Raw genomic sequence first — 12,252 nt, 5'->3', positions numbered from 1 at the left:
GAGCACAGACTCCGGATGCGCAGGCTCAGCGGCCATGGATCATGGGCCCAGCCGCTCCGTGGCATGTGGGATCTTCCCGGACCGGGGCACGAACCCGTGTCCCCTGCATCAGCAGGCGGACTCTCAACCACTGCGCCACCAGGGAAGCCCAATAAATAAGACAGGATTCTTAACTTTAGCAACCATATGTCGATTCTGGTGGAGGAGATATATAATAAGTGGGTATACAAATAAATACGTATTTATGGACTCGTCTTCTCAGTTACTAAGAAGAGTCCCCAGCCTTGAGGGCTGGATGAAAATGTTTAGGCTGATAATATGTTGAGTAGAAATTTCTGAGGATACATTTCTCTTTGTAAGAGTCAGTTTGCTTTTTCTAAGCCTCCACTTCATTGAAGGATAAAACCTATACTGCTAAAGCAAAACTGTGAACCAGAAATTATAGGAAATGGCATTTGATCCTGAGTCTTGGAACATTTTATTGTGAAGTTTAGTGAATCATTGTCCACAGCTCTTGGGGCAGGTGTTCCCATATTTTCTTGGCAATGCTCTGAATCCCCTCATGGGATGCACAAATCATGAAATATAAATAATTCAAAAACAAGTCTCAGTAAACACTTCCCCTTTCTTCTGTTTGGAATGTTAATGTCTTTTTTGAAGTTTTTTCTGTTTGATAGCAGGATGCAGTTTTGCTTGTTTCATTGCCGAAGACAGACTGGGAGAACTCAGTGAATGCCATATATACTACAAAGATTGGAATTTCCAAATTAAAAAATACCCCGCAAAACTGTATCCAGTGTAGACGAGTTCTTCAACCTTTTTTATCTTTTAAAAATTACATTTTTTGATAAGATCTAAATTCAGCTTCTTTGCAAATAAAATATTTCTTCTAGGAAAATCATATCTCAAAACTCTCAGATAGGTAATTACCATAATTGTATTATACCTCTTTTATTACATAGTCTTATACATTTACATTATTAATCTACATATACATGTTTATTGTATTTTTATTTTATTTTTCTATTCATAAAATGTTTTAAATTAAAAAGTGGAGGAGTTCTGTAAACATTAAAAGCCAGAGAGAAAACAAAAAAAATCTCAAACTGCAAATTTCTATGGAGCTGATAGCAGAAAACTTCCTAGCAGAATGTAGATCTTAGAACAATTATGCAGTTTTGATAAGTATAAGAAATGCAACTTTTTATTTAATCACTAATTTAGGTAATTTACCTAAGAGCTACCAATGGTTGTATTATATTCTAAAACTTCTAGAAACCTGATGATCTAATCTTTTCCTTAAAGATCTTTACAATTTGTACAAGTATGATTGGCGCTGACAAATGAGAGAACGATGTCAAAATACCTTTCATAGCTTTGCAACTTTCTAAACCTGCTTTGTGGCAGTATTTTGATTACTTTTATTATCCTGACTCTCTGACAGTGAACTGAAACATGAGTAAGCAATTTCACCTTTGTGCCTTAGTTTCCATAGTGATAAAATGAGTAAATTGAGCTATTTTAACAATTTTATATCTGGTAAGCTAATTTGTTTGATTTTCCCCACTTTGGTTTGATTATCACATTAAGATATTGATGCTGTATTCATGTGTAAGTGCATATTGAGGTGTGTGCATATGTTGCCATCATGATAGTGGAACAATTTTTGAATATTTTCAGGATTATAGATAACTGAGTTCATTGTTTTGTCATTAAAAGTTCTACCAAAATTTCTCTAACACAGTTGGGAAGTGGATGATGTTGCTGAGGTTATGCTTTTCCCATACATAACTAGGAGGAAAATAAAGGGAGAGGGCAATTTTCCAAATGACTTCAATTTGAATAGGGAATAGAAGTCTGAATAAATGGCTGTCCCTTCCACATGGAATATCCTAATTTAAACAATATTCTGGCACTCATTTCAATCTGCTGTCCATTCGATTTGCTTGTCCTCAAATGATTTCAAATAAGTAAGGAAATCAAGGAAATAAAAAACAATTAATTTTGAATTGGGAGGCATGTGTATGGAAGGCATCATCTAAGACTAGGATTGAACAATGAATGGGCATTCGAGTCTGTGACAATTCTGTAAGCCTTGCGTATAGTGCAAACTCCTTAGACTAGCGTGCCTCTTAGACCCCTTTGAAAGCTCCTTGGTAATGATTTTTTTTTCTCAATTTTTACATGGTTTAGGATGACTATTTCCAGAAAGGAAACCTCAGATAAGACCATATCTTAATGTTATTATTCAACTACTTTATGATACTACAGTGAGATTATCCTCTAAGAAGATTATTCTCTGTCCCAGTTTTTCTGTGCCAAGTTATCTATGGAGATGATGGTTACATTAGACAGAGATGTGGAAAGACAAACAAATAAACATGAACAACAATTAAAAACCTACTTGCTAGATGACCACTGAGCCACAAAAAAGAAGAGGGATTTCCTGATAAGTGGTTTAAGGATTCTGAAAATTTGCTATTTTTAAAAATGTATGTAGATTCCATATCCCAGCATGGCTATTAATGAGGATATGATAAATTTCATAAACTTTGCTTCCCCTGGGATGTCCATGCATCATGTACTCTAAGGCCAAGTTTCTTCTATTAGGAAGACGCTAATTTGGATGAAGCTAAACTTTAACATAATTTTCCACAGAGGTTTGAGGAAACTAATTGAGGGCAAAATGTATTGAAAATATTGAGTGATTATATATTTAGAGTAACACATTCACTCAAGTATAAGTACAATAAAAATAAAACGGAACAAATGACAGAATGGAGAATAGTGCCTAGCGAGATCTCCTGGCTCCCAGTATAATGCTCACAAAATATTTCATGGGCATTTTTTTTTTTTTTTGTAAATAGCAAGAAAACTGGCATTTACATCTCCCAACACAACAGAAATCTTTACTTTGTGTCCTGACTTAAAAGAAGACGTTTCTGATATATTTTATTTCTGATTTTAATCTTGGGCTGTTCAGTGTTCATTTGCTGTGGTAAGGAGACAACAGGGTAGTGGGATGTGGTGGCACGGTATAATTAATCTTCTTTGTTCCTCGAAAGCAGAGGTTACTTGAAAATTGATGTATACATAATTTTTAATTGATGGAGGTGGTAATGGAAATAGATCTAAAATAACTGCTTTAAAAAAAAAGCATGGTAACAATTGTGTCAATTTAGTATTCGACTACACTGCTCTCTTCCATACTGTCTCCCTTTGAATATATTTTAACTGCATGTTTTCTATGGCTGGTAAGTTTGAAGCACATTCTCACTTAGCTCTGAGTAATTCAGAAAAGGAAGTTGCTTAGCATGGATAATGGAGAGGCATTTAGGATGGCAGAAAGGCCTTGGCTTGGATCCAAGTGGAATCAGTCTTCATCTGAAGCTATGTGGTCTTCACCTTCACGCCATGGCTCAAGTTAGTTGATTCACATCCTTTTTCCCCCCTTGCTCCTTTCTCCTTCTTCCCACTTCCCTTTTTTCTTCCTTCCTCCCTCCCCTCATCGCTCCTTCCTTCTTTCCTTCATACCTCCCTCCTTTACTTTCTTCATTTTTCTTTCTCTATGAATCTTTCTCTTTTTCCTCCTTTTAAAAACTTACTTTCACCTGTGACACTCCATTCTGTCGCTGAGCATTTGGTGCAAAAGTAGCTCAACTGGCCAAGGCCAGCTGGCAGGCAGGGCTGAATGGCTTTCAGGAAGTAGAGACAGTCATTCCAGTGCAGAAAATCCAGGCAGATGCAGGGGAGACGTTGTACTCCATTTTCATTGTTTTCTTGTACTTCCACAAAGGTCTCCACATATGAAATATGGTGATAGAAATGATAGGAGAGTAGGTAAAGCCAGAGCCCAAAGGAAATTACATGCCATTTTTCTAGTTTTTCTTGAAAAAGTTATGAAACCATTGTAGACATTTGCAGTTTAAAATACTTATAACAGAATATGTGTATTTCCAAAAAGTTAGTTCCAATTAAACCCTGATGTTATGTCATCATGTGTGCTAGATTCCAGATGCTAACTGAAAGCTGGTACACTACCACCACAATAATAACGATAAACAGTACCAATATTAATTTTTACCACACTACCTTTTATAGATGCATCCTCATGTGTATAATGAAGATGTTAACAGTATCTTCCATGGAGTGATGGTGTGAAGGATTTGCCCAGCATCTCACAGACTCTGTCAGAGGTGGTAGTGTCTAAATCTAAGGCTGCCTTTATCCAGCTATTCAGCCCTTAGTTGGGTAGCTGCACTCTCTTTCTCTAGCAGATAGTAAAATGTAATTGTCCTGCACCATTACTCAATTACACAATTTAATTTTTTTCCCTAAAATATTTTATCATCTCACTTTCATACATTCTTCGTTTTTTAACACATGTGAATCCTGGAGCCGATTAACTGATAGTAAGCCATAAGAATGCTAAAACTGTGGCCTGAGTTAATCACAACCATTGGGCTGCAATTTGTTTGGTTACATAAACACAAAGTTTTTACTTGCTTCTCTTCTGAAAATCATTGATTTTCTACTAGGCAGTTAAGATATTCAAATAAATCTCAGATTATCTGATGCCTGAGAAAAATTTTTTCCCTCCAAGGTACATTCAGAATATATTGACTGTTTGGCTTCTGTGTTAAAAAAAAGTGAATTACCTTCTTGTTTCTTCAATAGTTATCACCTTCTTTCATCTCGGTGTTTGCATTTCTGTGTGTTTCCTAAAGCAAGTTAGCAAGCAAACAAAAAAAATTTTACTTATGTACAGTAATTACAGATTGTGATTGATAAAAATAAATGCTGCTTTTAGGTTCAGCCTGTTCTCTTCTTGCAGGTGAAATTAGGCACAGGGTTTAAGCGCAGAAGGTTTTGCACATTAATTTAAAAGAATACCTTTACTATACCCGAGTATGTGTTAGACTTTTCACTAGCAGCTTCTAACAGTAAGAAAGACATTCTTATTCCCAGTTCAATCATCCAATCTTTTCTTACATTCAGCAACAAGTATTTTACAAATGTAACTTAACTCTGTAAGAATTTTCAGAAAAGTGTAACCAAGCCTAGGCTTACCTCTCTACTCTCCTTACAATCTACTTAAAATGAGTCTACACTCATTGTGGACTCTTCTTGGTATAGTTTAGTGAATACATTTCAGACTTTATCTCAGCTTACCTCCCTGTGGTCTTTGACATTGATTTTTCTCAGTGACTTATAAAATTTTCTGATCTATGCTTCTTTAACACACCATTCTGTTCTCTTGTGACTATGTATTTTGAGACTTATCCATAAGTCTCAAAAGGTGGAGATTCCTCTTCCACCTACTCACCTAGTAGGAAATCTCCATCTTTTTCCCCATGTCAGGCTCCTCTTCTCCCTTTACATATTCTTTGCAGGAGTCAATTCCATCTAGTCAAACTGCCTGTTGATAGTGAAACACAACAAAAATGCTTTAACTCATATTTCCAAAGCAGACTTCTCTTCTGCAGTCCAACTCCATGTTATTTGTGTCAGCCTACTTGCAATCTTAACCAGAGTAGCCATGGTTACCTCTAACTCAAACTTGCAAATGTATGTGTGTATGTATGTGTAAATGTGTTTGTATCTCCTAACAAAAGTGGATCTTCCCAGATGAGTTTATGGCATCTTTCAGGAAACAAAAACAGCAGTGATAAAGTTTTCCTTTATCCTTAATGTCATGAGTACTAAGAACTGTCTTTTTTTTTTTTTGGATCCAATAATAGCTGTAGATTTGAGGGTTTTTTTTTAAGTTTTAATGATTTCATTTCTGGATCAAGAATTGTATCTAACTTGTCTCTTATCTTTGGTGATGTTACTTTCAAATTCACCTCCACATAACTAAAAGAATTTAAAAAAATTGACATTTCATATTGTCACACAGATTTCAACCATTCAGTAGTAATGCCATGCTGATGAGATAGACTCCTAGTTTTGTTGTATGCTACACAAGGCTCTTCATGATCAGGCACTTGAATGAGTCTCTTATCACACTTTTATCATATTCTAGATTCAAGAAAAGTGAATGATTTGCAGCTCTTTGGATGTACTGATTTTTCCCCTTTGCTCATCTGTGTCTGTTCTCACAACGGACAGAAAGGAGAAGCATTTATCAATTGTCTCCCAGCTTCCATTAGTCAAGTATGGCCCACGTGCATTACTTACGGTCCTTTTGAGTGGCTCGTGTGGGAGCGCCATGCAGATTTATGGCAGCAACACACCTGAAGGAGTCAGAGAAGGTGCTGGGGTTGCTGATAAACAAAGGGCAGGAAAAAAAATTTTGTAGCGGAGACCTGAGCAAGGTGCTCTCTGATTTTACCTGGGATAGGCTTGTCACCCAGCAGGGGCTGGAAAAAGAGAGCATATAAAGTTTTATACAAGAGGTGTTCAATACACCCATATTCACATTTCAAGACTCAACTCACTATATCCCTATAATTATCTTTCCTGTGTCTTGTCCTCATGCTCTCATGTGCTACCACCACACATCCCTGACATACTTCTATGACTGATGCCATACTGTAGCCATAAACTTAATTTTCTGTTTCCTATACTATGATCTGCTTGAGTGAAATGAGGTCTCTTCACTTCTGCTGATACCTCTAGTGCATGTTGATATTTGGCAATAGATCAGATCTATTGATTTTATTTAACTGATGCCAAATATTCTATCATACGGATATGTTATATTTATCCATTTCCAGTTAATATACATTTCAACTATTGCTATGTTTCATTGTTTCAAAGAACGCTACAGTGAATACACAATGATTATTTTCTAAGCTCTAGTTTTCTTTTTCCGTACGTAAGCATATGGAAATTAAGAATACTTTTTAAATTACTGGGACTTGTATTTCTTTTGAAAAAATTGTGAAACAAATGCATTTTCTAGCTGTTAACAGAATATAAATTCTCCCATTTAGAGAAGCCTTTTCAGTACTTACGGTTAGCTAGATGTTTTTTAGATCTTATTCTGGCTCTGTTTATTTACATGTTAACTTGCTACCCTTCCTTCTTAGTGTATATAACATTTAAGTTACTGATCACATTGCTCTATTTATAATTTTAATCTGCTTAAATATTTCTTGGTCCTTTGCCCATTTTGAAAAGGACTGTAGCCAAAACCATCATAATAAAACATATCCCTCTTTGTTCAAAGACCAGCTTATGTCTCTGCATTAATTTTCTTTCTTCTCTTTCACAGATAATTAATAGAAATACTGGGAAATGCTTAACTTTACTTCAGCCTATTAGAAGTTTATTACCCTTGTGACTCATACATCACAACCACCAAAAATGCATAAATTGTAAAATTGACCAGAGTAAATCTTCCCTTCAAGGACTGCGACTCCCAAATCTCCTAACAGTATGCTTTCAGACTGCCCTCGCTAATAACTGTTTCCCACAGAGCAAAAAGCTTTTATATATTACAAACGCTGCACTGTTTTTCTTAGAGGCTAGATTCTCAAACTTTCAATTCTGACATGCTTCAGGTTGCTGCACTCTGATAGACGCATTCAGTGCTCTCACTTCATGCCATTAATATGAAATGTTCTGTTTTGACATTCAGTCATTTCAGAAAATGGGCATTTGCTTCACGGGATAAAAATCTGTATCTCTAGAGATCTGCATTAAAAAAATATAAGTCAGGATGTACTAGAGTACTGCTTATTTAGCAAACTTCCTAATTTCAGTGCGTTGTTGAATAGACTTTCTAATGGTAAGAATAGGCACCGTTCTCATTTTTCTTATGCTCCATTTCTAGTTTGGTTTCTTCTCATCTCCCACTTGTGCTGTTGCACATATTTTCTGGACAATGTCTTGCTTCTAATCAATCTCTTTACATTTTTTTTTTTGCTTTCCTACATCCGAAGCTAACCCTTGACATCTTCATCCTTTGCTGCAACAGGGACAGTGGTGCTCAGCGAACCTTCCATTTGCTGCCCCACATTTGAAATGCAAAATTGTAAATAGAGCTATGTGATCAGAAACTTAAACGTTATATACACTAAGAAGGAAGCGGGGCAAGTTAACACGTATATAAACAGACCTATATTGCATGTAGGTAGGTCCTCATGACTAGTTCTGGCTAATGGGCTACCCATGAAAGTAACAGAGGGTACTTCAATGGAAGCACGGAAGAGGCCAGTTCCTTACCCTACATTTGTCCCTTTTCTTTCTTTCTCTCTCTCTTTTTCTTTTTGGCTGTGTATTGTTCCAAATATTTTTAAAAAATTATTTTATATTGGAGTATAGTTGATTTAGAATGTTGTGTTAGTTTCAGGCGTACAGCAAAGTGATTCAGTTATACATATATCCTTTTTCAGATTATTTTTCCATTTAGGTTATTACAGAATCTTGAGTAGAGTTCCCTGTGCTATACAGTAGGTCCTTGTTGATTATCTGTTTTATATATAGTAGTGTGTATCTGTTAATACCAAACTCCTAATGTATCCCCACACACACACTTTTCCCTTTTGGTAACCATAAGTTTGTTTCCTAAGTCTGTGAGTCTGTTTCTGTTTTGTAAATAGGTTCATTTGTATCTATGTTTTTTTTTTTTTTTAGATTCCACATATAAGCGATATTATATGATATTTGTCTTTATCTGTCTGGCTTACTTCACTTAGTATGATAATCTCTAGGTCCATCCATGTTGCTGCAAATGGCATTATTTTATTCTTTTTATGGCTGAGTAATATTCCATTGTATATATGTACCACATCTTTATCCATTCCTCTGCCAGTGGATATCTAGGTTGCTTCCATGTCTTGGCTATTGTAAATAGTGCTGCACTGAACTATGTATCTTTTCAAATTATGGTTTTCTCCAGATATATGCTCAGGAGTGGGATTGCTGGGTCATATGGTAGCTCTATTTTTAGTATTTTAAACCTCCATACTGTTCTCCATAGCGGCTGTACCAGTTTATATTCCCACAGTGTAGGAGTGTTCCCTTTTCTCCACACCCTCTCCAGCATTTTTTGTTTGTAGACTTTCTGATGATGGCCATACCGGTGTGAGGTGATACCTCATTGTAGTTTTGATTTGCATTTCTCTGATAATTAGCGATTTTGAGTATCTTTCCCTGTGCTTTTTGGCCATCTGTATATCTTCTTTAGAGAAGTGTCTTTTTAGGTCTTCTGCCCATTTTTTAATTGGTCTGTTGGTTTTTTTGATGCTGAGCTGCACGAGCTGTATATATATTTTGGAGATTAAATCCCTTGTCGGTAGTATCGTTTGCAAATATTTTCTCCCATTATATGGGTTATCTTTTTGTTTTGTTTATGGTTTCCTTTGCTGTGCAAAAGCTTTTGAGTTTATTTAGGTGCCATTTGTTTATTTTTGTTTTTATTTTCATTACTCTAAGAGGTGGATTCAAAAAGATATTGCTGCGATTTATGTCAAAGAGTGTTCTATGTTTTCGTCTAAGAGTTTTATAGTACCTGGTCTTACATTTAGGTCTTTAATACATTTTGAGTTTATTTTTGTGTATGGTGTTAGAGAATGTTCTAATTTCATTCTTTTACATGTAGCTATCCAGTTTTCCCAGAACCAATTGTAGACACAAAAATTCTCAACAAAATAGTAGCAAACCAAATCCAAAAATACATTAAAAGGATCATACACCACAATCAAGTGGGATTTATCCCAGGGATGCAAGGATTTTTCAGTATCAAAAATCCTTGTGATATACTACATTAACAAATTGAAGAATAAAAAGCATATGATCCTTTCAATAGATGCAGAAAAAGCTTTTGGCAAAATTAAACACCCATTTATGACAAAAACTCTCCAGAAAGTGGGCATAGAGGGAACCTACCTCAACATAATAAAGGCCATATATGACAGACCCACAGCCAACATCATCTGTCCCTTTTCTAGATGATACCTGTTCAAGATGGGGAGCCTGGTTCCCTGAATGACCTTGCCCAGTACACGACAGCACATAATAAAGTAGAAATAAAAATTTAAAAACCATCTTCTTTGTTAAGTGCCTCACATATAGGGAATACACTAGCCTATCTTGGCTAATGAGCAATCACAGCTCTCTAGAGTCTTTTGGTAAGAGATTGAAACGTTGTTTAACTTGTCTCTCAAAGTCTTTCAAAATCAAGGTCCACTTTACTGATTTCATAGAACTCCAGATAATCTCTACTCTAGATAAGTTAATCTATTCAAATTCTTCTATATTTTACTATATCTAATATTATTATTATTTTGTTTTATTTTTACTGTGTTATTCTTTTGATCACAGTCTTTCAATGATTCACTATTGTTTCTACCATAAACTTCTTTATATGGCTTAATAAATCCTTTATGTTCTGGCTTTCTTCAGACACATCTTTTGCCAGTCTTCTCTTTATGTTTTTTTTTTTTTCCAGGCTGGAACAACTGACACAGTTTCCCACCTTTATTTTGCAAACTCCTTATCTGTAGGTCTCCACCAAACAGGTAGTTACTCATGGAAGATTGTTCTTATCTCCAGGTTGAGACTCTTCCCATATACTCATAGGGGTTACTGGACTTCCTCCTCAGTAACTCTCATTACACTGTATTTTCATTGCCTAGTTGCTTCTTTACACACCCCACTAAGCTGTAAGCACTGACTCAGTCTGTCTCATTCCTGTGTGTTCTTACTAGCAATCACAAGCTCTGACACACAAAGGGAACACAGCAGGGTGTTGAATCAAAATATGTTCCCCATGATGTGGAAGTCTGTTCCTCTTTCTCTAAATACTTTCTGATCCCAGTACATATCCCATCGCTTCCATGAAGCCTTCTGTATGGTTATAACCCACACGATTCTGTCATTTTGAGGTGTTCTCTTAGAGTACACCCCCCATTTGACCACCACCCATTTTTAGCACCCTTTTCTTCCTCTTGTTTTATTGCCTAAGTATTCCTTTTCCAAGTATAATCTTTGAAAACAGGGACTATTTTGAGTAAATTATTTATGGTATTCAGCAGAAGCTTTACCTTGAGCCAGGCACTATGTTTGGATAAGTATGAATAATGAAAAGGTCTGATCTCAGGGCGTTCAGAATCTAAAAGACAGGACAAAATGTAAACAGACAAATAGATGGCAATAGTTTTATTTTTATATTTGCCTGAGCAACTATCTGTGTGCCAAGAGAATATAACTGCTGAAAATGCTTTAATATATGAAAAGGCATAGAAAATGTCTTTCCAGCAATAAAGTGAAATTATGGAAAATATAATTATCCACATTGATTGTCAGTCCTAGTCGAGTGTGGTAAAACTCCAAAGAATAATTATGTTCATAATTCCTCACTTCTGTTTCCATAATTTATAAGAAAGAAAGGAAGGATGTCCCATTACTTCTTACTCATCTCCTTTTCTTTAATTATTTCTCCTCTACTGTACTATTCTTACTTTTCTTCCTTCCTAATTTGCCATTTCAAACCTGTGCAGATTCTACTCTTTCTCTCTCTCTCTCTTTCTCTGTCTCTCACACACACACACACACACACACACACACACACACACACAGAGTCTGATTAGCTCGCTAAAGTATTTACCTAGTTAAATTCTTCTCTGTTATTTTTCTACATCTCACATGATCTTAGTCCAATCAAAATTATGTGGACCTCAAAAATAGTGACATTCTTACTATTTTAACTTGTTATCCAAGATTGTGCTGAATTTCTCAGTAGATGAATTTGTGATATTTTTGATGATTTAATTTTCAGGGATATGTTGATTCTAAGCAGTCAGAGATAGATATCTACTATTTAATCAACACTGGGACAGTTACAGGAGAAAGATGTAAAGTAAGGGCCTCATTGAACTAATGAGGAAAGAGAGGTGGCAGCTAAGCCAACAGAAAAATAAAAAGCCCAATTTATTTGACATAGACTCTATTTAAAGAAAACCTAATTTTATATTATGAATATTCACCCTCCCATCGTATTCTGCACATGTGAAGTTGCTCATAGTTTTAGTTATTTATTCCTCACTTTGTTCTAAAAAGGATTTAGGAGAGCTTATGAGGATATTTAAAATATATCAAAGCAACATAATTAGAAATAGGTGAGAAAGTAGAAAAATAACAAGACTAGCAACCTAAAGTCAAACCAGAAATAGAACAAAATATAATACAAGTATCATTTAGTGAAAGTTTTACACATTTACTATTGTTTCTAAGATTTTAAGCAACCCATGTTGAAGGAATTTGGTAGGTTATTATACTGACAATATTTAGGCTGTAAAAAAA

The sequence above is a fragment of the Monodon monoceros genome, unplaced genomic scaffold (assembly GCF_005190385.1).
Source record: "Monodon monoceros isolate NGI ecotype Baffin Bay Population unplaced genomic scaffold, NGI_Narwhal_1 Super_Scaffold_10, whole genome shotgun sequence".
NCBI lineage: Eukaryota > Metazoa > Chordata > Mammalia > Artiodactyla > Monodontidae > Monodon > Monodon monoceros.
The sequence above is the reverse complement of the archived record's forward strand: the minus strand, read 5'-3'. Positions refer to the sequence as shown.